The 14,082-nt window shown below is 43.6% G+C and overlaps 1 protein-coding gene across 1 annotated transcript in view; it reads right to left on the bottom strand.

The window, feature by feature from the left end:
• LOC146775739 (uncharacterized) overlaps positions 1-14,082 on the bottom strand; it is a 395,171-nt gene that overhangs the window by 17,335 nt on the left and 363,754 nt on the right. The gene's annotated exons all lie outside the window — the stretch shown is intronic.

The following is a 14,082-nucleotide window of genomic DNA, read 5'->3' as shown; positions in this document are numbered from 1 at the left end:
TGTCCTGCATTCTGTTTTAATTTTAGCACATCACAACTTATTAGAGAGGAACTCTTCAAAGACAAATTATTTACCAGTTACCTGATTAGCTCATATTTAAATACTTTAGTATATTACAACATTCTGCCTCATGTTAGGAGGGGCCAAAAGGAAGTTTGTTGGTTTTTCACTCTAAAACCAGTTACGGGGTTGTAATTACCCAGGGAAATAAGCTTGGATGCTGATAAACCCCATTCGGTGGCTAATAGATGACCTCTGTTAGAATATTTTACCCTACACAAGGGTAGAAGAGGATCAGGTTTCTATGTGACTGCAATACTCTTTCAAGAAACTGCAAGCAGTCATTTCATGTGGATGCACTGGGAAACACTAAAGTTATGGTCTGTCTGGAAGGATTCGGTAAGGTAAGGTTGTTACTCACCGTAAACATCTAAGCATAACCTGTGGGTCTCTGATTAAAATCTAAATAGGGCAGACTGAGCCTTTCATCTACAAGGGAGGTCCATGCAATATCTAACCCAAGTTGGATGATGAAAACACCCTACATGCACTGTATACATATTTTATATCAATGTTGTATCTTAGGGTTCTCCAAAGTTGGTCCTGGATTTATTTAATTGGGAATATGCTAAAAATGTGGCATGAATCTGGCCCTCAGGAACAACTTTGGAGAACCCTGTTCTATCTCAATTATTGGTGCCACTTCATTGTACAAAAAATATCGAAACTCTTGTATTTATCTTTGGCACTGGAGAAAACCAAACGCACTGAACTGAAATTTCCCCCAAGTGATCTCTCTGCTTAGTACTGAATCTGCCTACTTCTAACAAGTATGTATGGGGTAGGGGGGCGGAGTTCTAGTGTGGCTGTATCCTTCAGGACTGCTCCTGGTTCATGGAAAGTGCTCATTGATGGGCGCTGGAGAAAAAGAATAGTGCTGCCACTTTTCTGGTGGGTGTATGGGCTAAATGACGGCTTGAAGCCGGGAAACTAGTAGGATAGTGGTGTGTTCATGCTGAGAGAGATGCACTGCAAGTAGGCCCAGCAGTAGCATTGATGGCGGGGAGAGAGTGGAAGTGTCTGGGAAAACCTTTGAGCCCCCGACTGAAAAGTGACTTGGACTCTGGGAGATGACTGTGGTAAGAGTGGTCTACAGTAGCGCTTGGGCCCTAGCTATGACCTAATATAAGGTTGAGCTACCCCAGAGCCCATGCCATGCCTTCTTAGTACACAAAATGCAAATAAGTGGAGGAGGTAAGCACCTGATGTTATTCTGTGATGATGTCGTCAAGTGATCTGTAGGGGGCTAATTTGGAGGAAACTGGTGTTGTAGAGCCAGCACGCTTCAAACGGATAAAAAATTGTAAGGATCAACACACAAAACTGATTGAGGCATGAATAGCTTATATAGAAAGAGATTTTGACACCATTAGAGGTCATACTACTAAAAGGGGGCATTAAGGTTTAGAAGGTGGCAAGCAAAAGCAAGAAAGCAATGATCCTATGGAGCCCAGGAAGGGGACTGGACATTTTCACCTATTGCCCTCCATGAATGGGGAGTGGAAAGCTGAGATAGCAAGAAAAGGTTGCCAGAATCAGAGTCCTGGGTTGGTCTCCATTGGTTAATAACACTGAATTCTCATGATGACATTCAGCTTTTTATGTTTTGAAAGATTGCGCTTTGGAAAGCTCTCAATTAGCATAATAGGGCTTCAACTATGAAACAATTTTACACTGTATCTAAGCACAATTCACTCTCGCCTTGCAACTTTGAAGGACAAATTCCTTAAAAACCTTTCAATTTTTCTAACTCCTTCTGCTATTTTTCAGCCTTTAGAGGTCTAACGTTTTCCACTTTTTAGCTGACTGTTCCTTAACACCAAAATGTCTTAGGAGGTGAATGCACGCTTTACAATTAATAAATTACTTGTGGGGAGAAAATCGGACTCCTAGGAGTGTGGATGGGATTCGAAGGGAGGAAGAGGTACAAGCACCAGTGTGGAAAGTGATGGAAAGGCCCTCATTTAGACATTGGTGGAGGCACTGCCTGCTCTACGGCCTTAACATCGCCACCCCCCTGCATGCCTGCCTGCGACCATTATTCAGTAAGATAGAGTTATGATAGGAGGATAGCTGGTTGGTAGCAGAATGGCAGTGCTGGCACCATCTTGCTGATTTCTAATATCCCCATTCCCCCGTTGGAGCCAGGTGGGAACGGTGCCTTGTGAAAGCACCGGAGTGTTTGGGAATGCCTGAGATTACCTTGTTACACCATGTCTATGTGCCGTACCAGTAAGGAAAACTTTAGGGACTCCAGAGAAGGGACAGAGGACGAACTCCAGAGAATGTGATGGACACAGAGGAATTCCCAAGAAACACAGAATGCCACTGGTCATGGCTGTGAATGTTCAGTGATCCTGGAACATCTGTGGGACACATGACTTATCCAGGGAGATCAGTGCACCTCACTCCTGCAGCAGTCTGTGACCCAGAGCTCTGTCTCTGGTCTGTGGACACACCCTGCTTTGCAGACAGTTGAGGTTGGTCACTTTTCGGCGCCAGTAACCAGAAAGGTCACTTATCTTTCAGAGTTAGACAGTCCTCTACTGACACAATGGTTTCACCCAATCTAGCATTTCCCACACTAAAAATGGGAGTAGCCCAGGACCACTGTGTCAGAGTGCACCACTGGCCATGCTTGTGAGATCTATAGCAGATCTAAAGACCCTGCCTGTGGAACAATCACTCACTGGAAAGTTAGGACAACAATGACAACAAAACCATACACTCAGAAGCCAAGTATCCCAGGGTTCCTGATTGGCCCTTAGCTGAAGAATCCAGCAGGAGTCCAGAGATACACTACAGGAGTGGAGAACAAAAAGGTACCGCTTGAGTTTCCTAGGAAATAACCTACATGTGGAGACTGATGTAAGAGATACTACTTGCAGATACAGCACAGGAGTGACAGGGCCATGGAAAGAGGACCCTGCTCCTAAAGTGACCTCTCCGGGACAGGTACTGTACCCAGTGCTTACCCCAAAAAGTAAACTCCACTTGTCTGATGGGCAAGTCTCCAGCAGATACTGGGCACCAGGACGGTGTAGTGCAGACAAGGTTTAGAAAAATGGGTTATTTGTTGAGGGGGTGAAGCGCTTCTCAAGCAATAACCACAATACTTCTCAGGGCAAACCACATATAGTCACTATATAAACCTGTGCTTAAACCTCTGGTAGCTTGGTACAAAAGGAGTCATGCTTAACTTAACGGCAATGTGGAATTTGTTTATATAGCACTCGGACAGTAATAAAGTGAAAAACACAACACAAGAAATTCCCAAACCAATCTAGAAAGATAGAGTACATTTAAAAATACAAAATGATACCAGAACAACAAAAATCCAAATCAGTAGAAATGGAGATCTGCAATTTCTAAGTCTTAAGTAAAAGTAGCTCCAAAAAGTGCAGAGTGCCAACTGCGGTTATCTGGTCGTGCATTCACAAGTTCAACCCGTCCCCGTTGGAGTGTAGGCCACATACAGGACAGCATTCGGCCCGCTGGATAGTGTACCTTGTTGTACTTGGACTGAGATGCGAGGTGCAGTGACGTGCAATCAAGTTGCGTCAGTTCCACTGAGGCCGTCGGTCAAGAGCTGCAAGATGCTGTGTTGGAAGGTCCTGCATTGAGTTGCTCTGTGTGGGTTCTGAGGGAATGCACATTTGGCCAAGGAGAAGTATACTCTGATGCCAGCCAAGGCTCCAGGACCTGGGGGGGGGGGGGGGCACCCCTTGGGGATCAGGACTCACTCCAGCAGAGGGAAGGAGCAGGGCACAGGCAGGTACAGTAGGGTGCGGGCAGATGCAGGGCAGGTCTCTGGAACTTGTTATATCAGCTTACCTCACACAGAAGGCAGCCAGCTAGCCACTGAGGTCAGTGTGGTGGTCCTGGGTTCAGTGATTAAGTTCAGTCTTCCTTCCTCAGGCAGCAGGGCAGTCCTTCCAACTGCAGGGCAACTAAGCAGTACTTCTTTACAGTAGTACACAGGTCAAGAAGACATCTGATGAGTGGCTGTGGAGGTCCAATATTTATATCTGGTGCTGGCCTTTGAAGTGAGGGACTCTGTATACCACTACCACCTCAAGTTCTGGAAAGTTCTTCCATTACCCTGTCAAGAGCTCCAAGTAGTTTAGAAGACTTAGACATGGGGGGCATCCTCATGCTAGTGGATTGTCATTTTCCTACTGGTAGTGAACACATTTTTATTGAAACTCTCTTTTGAATGATATCCGGACACTACTCAAAGACAGTAAACACACAAATTAGTCTAGATACATGTCAAGTATATCTATCCAATCTTCTTTGATACACTGTATTTCTGATTCTTTTCCAGTAGTGATTAGCTGTAACACTGCGAAGTAATGGTCACTTCCACTCACATGACAGTCCTCGAGGTTTGGAGCTAGAAGATAAAACAAGAAAAATACATAATGTCCTTCTGGATGAATGACTCTGATAAAGGTAGTAATACAGCTACGTCTTCAATTACATATAATGATGATGGGGATGAACAACATCCTGGACCCGTCCCAGTCCGGGTTCCGCAGCAACCACAGCACCGAAACTGCCCTCATCGCTGCCACCGACGACATCAGGACCCTGCTTGACAATGGAGAAACCACGGCCCTCATCCTCCCGGACCTGTTAGCCGCCTTCGACACCGTCTGCCACCGCACACTAAGAACATGCCTCCACGACGCCGGAATCCAAGAGAAGGCCTTGGACTGGACCACCTCTTTTCTCTCCGGCAGAACTCAGAGCGTCCGCCCTCCCCCCCCCCCCCCCCCCTTCCGCTCCACAGCCACTGAGATCATCTGCGGCGTACCCCAAGGCTCATCCCTCAGCCCAACGTTGTTCAATGTCTACATTGGCACCGCTTGCCCACGACGGCACGACCTCAACATCATCTCATACGCCGACAACACCCAGCTGATCCTCTCCCTCACCAAAGACCCCCACATCGCCAAAACCAACCTCCACGAAGGAATGAAGGCCGTCGCCGACTGGATGAGAAACAGCCGACTGAAGCTGAACTCGGACAAGACGGAGGTCCTCATCCTCGGACCCACCCCCTCGGCCTGGGACGACTCCTGGTGGCCGACCGCACTAGGAGCACCCCCTACACCCACCGACCATGCAAGCAACCTAGGGGTCATCCTCGACTCCACCCTCTCCATGACTAAGCAGTCAACGCCGTCTCCTCCTCCTGCTTCAACACCCTCCGCGTGCTTCGCAGGATCTTCAAGTGGATCCTGACTGAAACCAGAAGGACGGTCACCCAAGCCCTCGTCAGCAGCAGACTGGACTACGGCAACGCACTCTACGTAGGAGCCCCAGCCAAACTCCTGAAACGGCTCCAACGCATCCAGAACGCCTCCACACGCCTGATCCTCGACATCCCTCACCGCAGCCACATCACACCCCACCTGAGAGACCTGCACTGGCTCCCCATCAAGAGGAGAACCTTCAAGCCGACTCAGCCTCTACACCCCCCACCCGCCAGCTCCAATCCGCAGACCGCGCCCTCGCCACTGTCCCCAGCATCCGAAGAGTGACCGCCGGCAGCAGATCATTCTCCCATCTCGCCGCCATGGAACACCCTCCCCATCCGCCTACGGCAGACCTTCTTACCTTCAGAAAACTTCTCAAGACCTGGCTCTTCGAACAGTAGCAGCGTTCTCCCCCCAATGCCTTGAGACCCTCTCGGGTATGTAGTGCGCTTTATAAATGCTATGATTGATTGATTGATTGATTAATGGGTGTTGGATTGGACCAAGTAAATCAAATAGCCTAACCCTGTCCAATTCTCCTACCCCCTAAATAATAGACATTTGATGAGATAGTTTTTAATATTGTAGATGCCTATGGTAATCCAATTTTTGATCTCAATATTTTTTAAAAAACTGGATTCATCTAACTTGAGCCAATCGGACCATATTTTACCCTACGTAAAAAGAGTAAGTCTTCCGTTGGGCAAGGAAACAAATTAAAGCAGAAAGCCAGAAAACTGTAATTCCTGATAAGGTGGTGCATACTCCTATTTTAGATCCAAAAGTGGTCACTTTTTCAGTAAACTTGGGACAAGTCTCAGAAAAGGAACAAAAAACGTACAGGTTTCATGCCCGGACAAATTACTAGATGTAGTGGGTTCTTTAATCAAGATCCTGGACCCGTCTGAATATTTCAGTGAGTCTAGCAACCTTGCATACTTGGATGTTCTCTCAAATTGGGCTCAGGGAGCTTTTGGCCCTGTTGGCAGTGACAATTTGGAAATGTCTCTAGAAAAATCGGGCCTTCTCCTCAAAACAGACTCAAAACTATGGAACATTAGCAGGCTCCAAGACGGGGCCTGAAACACCAGGCTTCTATTTTGGAAATAATTTCATAAAGGTAACTAACAAGTAGATAGCTGCCTTTGACGTCAATGAACAAAGTACAATATTTCCTGAGATGTGTTTTTGAAAGGGCTGGCAGCTACAGGAACTGCTCTGCTGGACACCTCCCGTTTGGCACCTGATTCCAACACAACTCCCATGGGTGCTCCTACTAATAGTACCAGCAAACAGTCTTGTTTCCTCTAATGAAGTATAGGTGGGTGCTATTTTCTAAGATAATTGTTATCAAGAAAGAAAAATGTTATATTTTTCCTCATACTTTTCTCAGATATCGAGCGAGGGTAGTCTTGTGGCTTCTTCAAACCCTGCTGTTTTTCCAGGGTTTCTTCGTTACAAGGCTCTTCAAAACTAGATTCGCTATTTTAGGAAAGGTCTGCAATATTCAGATCTGGTTCCCATAGAATGGAGCACACAAGAGAAAATTAACTGGTGGTTAATTCATCTATACACATGGAAACGTTTTTTTTTTATATACCCAGACCAGGTCTTAAAATCTGATATAAGCCTTTGCGGATGGGGAGTACAATGTGGCCAGTTGTCGACCAGTGGAACATAGAGGGAGTTCTCAATGCATATACATTGTTTAGTGCTTGTTGCAGGCGCCTCCCCCAGCCACAGTTTCATAAAGACGGAAACTCAGTGTGCAGTTCTTCTGAAAATGGACCACATTTCAGCAGTTTATTATGTAAACCATCTGGGAGGGAAAAAATCCAAACTGCTGGCGAAACTATCAAGCGTTTTTGCATTCGGTGTTTCTTCTGGGTATTCACACCATTGTGGCAGGCTGGAATTCCACACAATGGAATTATTCCAGTAATTGGGAGGTGCATACAATGGAGTTTCAAACTTTACACCATTTCTGAGACCTTCTTTTGCATGATTGTTTTTGCATCACCTGTAAATTGCGGTTTGAGATAGGATCGGGTTTCCTTAGCAGCAGACACATTCTTGCAAGCTTGTTCAAAAGGTCTTCTATATACCTTTTCATGAAATCATGGTGTCTGGCCCATATGCCAGAAACAGCAAGCCTCAGTAACCTTTATAATCCCTCCAAGGAGCACAGGCTTGGCTCCCCCCCCCCCTTAGAATTATTGAAGCATTGTTCCTCCTTCTGTTCCATCCTTTTCCACTGTTAGTTCCTCAGGATTTGGGTCAAAAACGGGTTTGATAGGCAATGGCACAGAACTTTACAGGTCAGCTTAGTCTCTCAAATTCAGCAAGAAGTCTCATCCAATCATTCTCACCTCTGATAACTTTGAAAGACGTACAAGACAGCCTGGAGAGCTTAGTCTAGTTGGATTATGAAAAGAAATCTTAATCTCATTTTGTGAAATATCACTGCAGTCCTAAATTTCATGTCCTCTCTAGCGTTTCGGGAAAAGTATTTTAGAACCATTTATAGTTCTAGGTCTGGAATTTTTGCAGGTCATGAGCAAATGAATAATAAACCTACAGGAGAACACCCTCCTGAGATACCCAGATGCTCTTCCATGTGAGATGTCAATTTGTTTATACAATTATTCCGATCACAGACAATCAATTATTCGTTTTCTCTCAAATTGTTGTCTGCTACATTAACTACCATCTTAGGTTTAATTTCGTTTATAGATGTTTCAGATATTAGGACTTTGTATGTCTTTAACAGACATTCATCAGCTGATGCCTTCTTTAATATCACAAGCAGGACACTCAATTATCAGAGTTACAATTTTACTTTCCTGCTCACCCTAAGTTGTGTGACATTCAATGTCTTAAAGAATATGAGGATCGAACTTTAGTTCGAGATCTTGGCTTACTTGGCAAACAGGCAGTGGCTTCTGCTGGAATTGACAGCATTTTTAGGGGCACATTTAAATAGGGATGCTATGGATTCTACAGCTTTCTGTGTGGGAGCAAGATTTAAGGACCTTCTTAGAACTGCAGATTGGCCTGCAGTGTCTACTTTCAGCATGTTTTATTCTAAACTAGTGGTTCACACATCTTCTACAGATGTTACTATGCTTAGAAAGGCATAATATGATTACCCAGCCTTGTCATAAAATGCAGATTTTCCTATCAAGAATAGTGAAGGGAAATCCTTATTCTATTAATGGCACAGGAAAAAACGAATCCTCCTCTGCATTTTTTTCAGATACCGTTACTTTCAATGTTTGTCAAATATTATGATTATTTCTATTCTTCTCACTTTCAGTAGTCTTGACAACTCAAATCTTCTTAAAGAATCGCATGAGAGTTCAAAGACTAAAGTTTTGCTGTTCACCATTAGTTTCTTCTTACACATGATGTGCTTTTGCATCCTGCATGGAGTTTCATCGCCTACTGCATAAAGGAAAGAGGCTGATGGCTGAGCGGGGGACTTATAGTGACTATGGTGATCCTTCTTTGGTTTCTATATCACTTCCCATTACCTTTAGTTTACACTCAGGGTTTTTGAGACATGCAATTTTGTTTTTAACCATTGCCGCTGAGAGCCATAATAAATGTGGCAAGTTAAGATAACATGACATTCACCTGTATGTTTTCAGGTACTTTGTACTTTCTAGCGACCTTTGTATGCCTAATTGTTAAGCTCTACGTAAATGAAGATCTCAGATGTCAGTTGAGGGCCCAGAGACCTAACATTTGTGTAGTGCTGTATCTTCTCAGGGTGTTAGCCTTTTTTGGGGGGGGGAGGGGGGATGTAGTGTATGGCTCACCTGGCTACGTACTGGAAGAGAAGGGGGTGGATTTCACTTGTCATGTGGTGAAAATGGCCCCATTATATTTGTGAAAAACTAGTTATTCCAGGAGAGAATGTACTGGGCTTGACTTCCAATGTATAGTCTGCAACTGCCCAAGACACTCTTCTACGATCTGTGGTTGACATCGTTCATATGTTTTAACCAATATATCATCATGATTTTAAGCAACTGTCACAAGCAGACAAAATAGTGATATTGAAAATAGAAGGCAAAACAAGGGATTATGAAGACACAAGCCCCTGCAAATGTACTAATAGCGATCTAATTAATTAAATGAAAGATTAAAATCCACACAATATGGTCTCAAAAGTAAAACAAGAGTTTTGAAGAACATATTTAATATTTTGGGGAAATGCTCAACAGTACTTGAATCTGGATCCACCCCTTAACAAAAGGAGACACTGTGTCCTTCATAAGAAGGGTAATGGTAACCTTGTCATCAGTCATGTGCTAAAAAAGACCCAATTAAATTTTTGAAAATCACTGGCTGCTCCTGCTTCTACATTCTGTACTCCAAAGAGATTGGTGGCAAAGTGGAAATGTAATCCAGGGACCACTGTTAAATTAACTTGCAGATGACTGGAGGAACAGTTTGATCCTCCTTTATGCAATGAAGCATGGCACTAGTTTTAATTATTTAGGTAAGAGCAAAAATTCCATTAAAATAGTAATTGCTTGAGGGCCAGGAAGAGTGCTTTGAAAGAGAGGCTAATATGAGACCATTTGTTATTTGAAAACCAAAGCTAATGGGCTGAGGTAGGCCTGTATGAGCACCCCACCTACACTTAGATGCACTGTTGGTGATAACAATCTGGTGGAATGGTTTGGTTAAAAGACAACCAAGAACATGCTAGATTCAGATGAGGCAGATTCAAACTAAGGACAACCACACCCTGCTATTTTAAATAAAATACTAACTGCTGAAATCCCAATAACTAGAATGGGCAGGCTGGGATCCCACCCACGATAGTAAAAGAAAGAAATTTGTGGATGCAGCACTCAAATCCTCCCTGATGGAGGAATGATCTATTCCCGGATTCCAAAAAGAGTTTCTAAAATGACACACACATCATCTGATTAAACGAAGAACATGAGATAAATCAAGGTCAAGCTTGGACTACTTGAATGAGAATCTTAGGAGGAACAGTGTTCAAGACCTTTTTGAAGAGCTCTCTCAGTGATCTATAGGGAGGGAGAACGGATCAATCGGTCATCTATACAACAATGAAAACCTAGGCACCTTGGTTAAAGGTTCATGTTTTAGTATCTATGGATCAATAAAAGGGATTTCTTGGAGAAATTAACACTCGGACAAGTCACACTCCACAACCAAAATCTTCTCACTATGTCTTAAAAGGACCCAAGAGGCAATTATACAAGATCTATTTTAATGAAACATTATAAAATCATCTTACTTGTAATATTTAATAAAAATACATTACACAAATATAATTAAAATCTTATAGTAAGAGAGACACAACAAATCAGACAGGCATATTTGTCATTCAAATACTAGTTAATTTGAAGGAATCAACTATTTGAAATGTGTAAACACTCTTTTTAAGTCTAGTTAGTCGTATGATTGTATTTCAGATTCGTCTGTTTATCTATGCTCATGTGCATACCACAGTTTTCTCTCTGCTGCTCACTTTGTAATCCTCTTGGGATCTTCGTGTCTGGTAAATACTATTTTGTCCTTACCTGTGAATACTTGTATTCCTTTTAAACTTGGGTTTTATGGGGGTTAGCTCCTGGATTCCAGGAGGCAATTCCAGCTCCACCCTTTGTCGTGTGTTACATGTAGTCTTGAGTGTGACAGTGTGTGATGATGCTTTTTTCATAGGAATGTCCAGCTGGACTAATACAGGCTTGCCTCATGTTGTAAGTGCAATCCTTATTCGTGCCCAAGGGTCCTGATTCAGAATCCCTTCTGCTGCTTCCCGTCTAAAAGGTTTGCATGTGACTACCTGTAAGAGTAATCTGCACAGAGACACTCACTTTCTCAATTGCTGAGGGAAGTTCTGAGTCTTACATGTGTACAACACTAGCGGTAATTCTGTGTGTTTGTCCATTATTGTTTCCTTTTTCTTTTTGTGCATATTAGGGTTGACTTGCATTCTCTGTCCTGTACATCTAGTTGTACTTGTTTTTTATCTTGGTGTAGGTCCTTGCCTGCTAATCAAGACTTGGCTCTTCGACTGATCCAGGGTTGCTCCCCCCAGCACCTTGAGACCCTCACGGGTAAGTAGCGTGCTTTATAAACCCTGATTTGATTCATTGATTGCATCTGTAGAAGTACACTACCTCTGTAGCGAGATATTCCTTGACCTTGAGGAGGGCTCCCCTCTAGCCCCATAACAGTCATCAAGGTACAGGACATCATGTATCCCTGATCTAAGACGATGGACTACAACCACCAACCTCACTTTTGTTAATGCCTGTGGGCCAAGAAAAGGCTGAAAGGTGGGATGGTGAATTGAAAATGATCCGACCCTTCCACAAGCCTTCTACTACCTTGTGTGGGACTGCATGTTAGGTACATGAAAGTATGCACAGTGCAAGGGTACCATCAATTCTGTGGGTGGGGGTCTAAGGCCAACATCGTCATTTTGGACTTCACTCCTAAGGACAGTGTTCAGAAAACTGGGGTCCAATATTAGCTTCAGTCCCCTGTCCTTCATGTGGATCAGAAAGTATCAGGATTAGGATCCCTTTCAGCCTCTGTGACACCTTGATCACGCCCTTGGCAAGCAGTATGTTAACTTCTCTGGAGAGAATATTAACATGGTCCACTGTAGTCTAGCTAAATACTTGGAAGAACATGGGGAGGGATAAACAAGAAAATGAAAGCATAATCATATTGAAGAATTTGAAGGACCCTATAATCCGATATCATTGCATGACAACCAGGCACACACATGCAAATTCTACGCCACATAGGCCCCAGATGACAGTTGGTATAGAAACCAAAGTGACTTGATGGCAATAGATGAAAGAAGAATCTTCTGGGGGCTTTAACCTCTGCTGCTACTTCCTCCTTCAGTGCCACAGATTGGTCTGGCTGCTGGACAAGTTATGAGGGTTGTCTCTGTCAACAGACAAGGCCCCTTTAGTGACCCCTGAACTTCCAATAATGCTGGTGGAACAGGTGCGTGAAGTGAAGTAACCCAAGGAATGAGCCATGGCACTACAGGTGCTTGTCGCCATCATAAGGCATGTCTATCAGGGAAGCTTTGTTGTGTCAAGAGAACTGGTGCCACATCCAAAAGCAACACTAGATAACTCCACTGGTGCGCATGTTTCTGGCAAAACAATCTGTAGTATCCAGCTGACCACAAGGTATTTTTAGTTATACCCTGCCCATTATGTACAGTTTGGGTAAAGCAGTTCTTGAATTTCAAAATTGATGGAAGGCAAGAACTCCCTCGCCATATCCCAGAGGGCATGCGTGTTGGAGCCCAAGGCACACAGCACTCACAGGTTGAAAAGCGAGTCTGTTGGACAAAAAAAAAAAACTTCTTGCCTTAAGCGGCGTTCTTTTCTTTCATTGTATTTATAACCAAGATGAATGTCTTACTAGCACATTGTACAAAAAGTGTACAATTGCAGGCACCAGGGACAATCAAAATATTCAATAGTGACCATCTCCTTATCTAAGGGCATTCACACCACAATCATAAAAATTATACAGTAATATACTCTGTCAAACACATCTCAACAGGTATTCCAGGAACTTTCATTTAAGAAGAACTGCTATCTGGGTCATTCTCTTTAGCCACATACAATCTGTGTATCTTTTGAGGGTTGCCCAGGATGCATCAACTTTCTTCTTTATTATTACACATAGCAAGGTCTAGCAACTAAAGAGTATAGCTAGGTAGCCCTGTTCTCCTCAATCTTAGGGCTTTTCTTATCTTGGTAAGTACCAGTGCTAGTTTAGTGAATCGGGACTGAGTTGTTGTAATTGGGGTAATTGTTATAAGGGGCTGAGGCAGTTGTCTAATGACTGCAGTATCTTATATCACCTTTTCTCAGAGTTCATGAATACCTGGGAACTGCCACACCTAAGAAAATATTGAGTCACTTCAGGTACAGATACAGCATAGGTACTCCCAAATATTTCCCAGGGGACAAAAAAATATTGTCTGTGGTGTGACTGATAGCCACAATGATGCCAGCAGGGCGAGGTCTGGGAGGCAGGGGTTGCAAGGTGATCATAGTGGAAGCAAAGCATGTACATGGTGTGAACAGTGAGTTCTGTGTTACTTTGAGGGTTTCATTGCATTTCTGTCTTCTTAATTAAGTTGCTGGTCTGTTGAAGACTTACAGATTTGACAGTACTGTGTTATGCTGCATCTGAGTCACTATCCATTTTCTGCACCTTGAGTTAAGCCTTTTCTGTTTGCTATTGCTACCTTGGGCGAGTAAAGCGTACAAAGGAAGTAACTTCATTGTTGAACTGCAAAGAAATAGAATACTAGGCTGCACAATCTCCTTAAGCCTTTAGTCTCTTATCTGTAAAGTTTGGAAGTGCTTAAAAACAAGCTCCATTACGGTAGTAAGTGCTATAGAAAAATCCTTGACAAAGACCCACCTGCAAGAAGTGCAATCAACTGAGGATGGCAGACACAAACACACTCCGCCACTACACATGGGACAGCGGGAACGTTTTAGCCATGGCACTAGGAGAATTGATATTTAGTCCCGTATTTTCCACTTTTTCAACATATGCTAGTTGAGAACTCTGTATCAAAAAGTCTGAGCATGTTCCACAGCATAGAGGCATTTCTTAGGTGTCAGTTGTCCCAAGTCTCACCATCAGAACCACTCCGACCCCAGTTGTTGCGTAATGTGCAAGATGGAAACTATGGAACCATAGGGCATGCTTTTTT

Source organism: Triturus cristatus, chromosome 12 (assembly GCF_964204655.1).
Source record: "Triturus cristatus chromosome 12, aTriCri1.1, whole genome shotgun sequence".
Taxonomy (NCBI): domain Eukaryota; kingdom Metazoa; phylum Chordata; class Amphibia; order Caudata; family Salamandridae; genus Triturus; species Triturus cristatus.
Note: the sequence above shows the minus strand (reverse complement) of the source record. Positions and strands in the feature narration are given on the sequence as shown.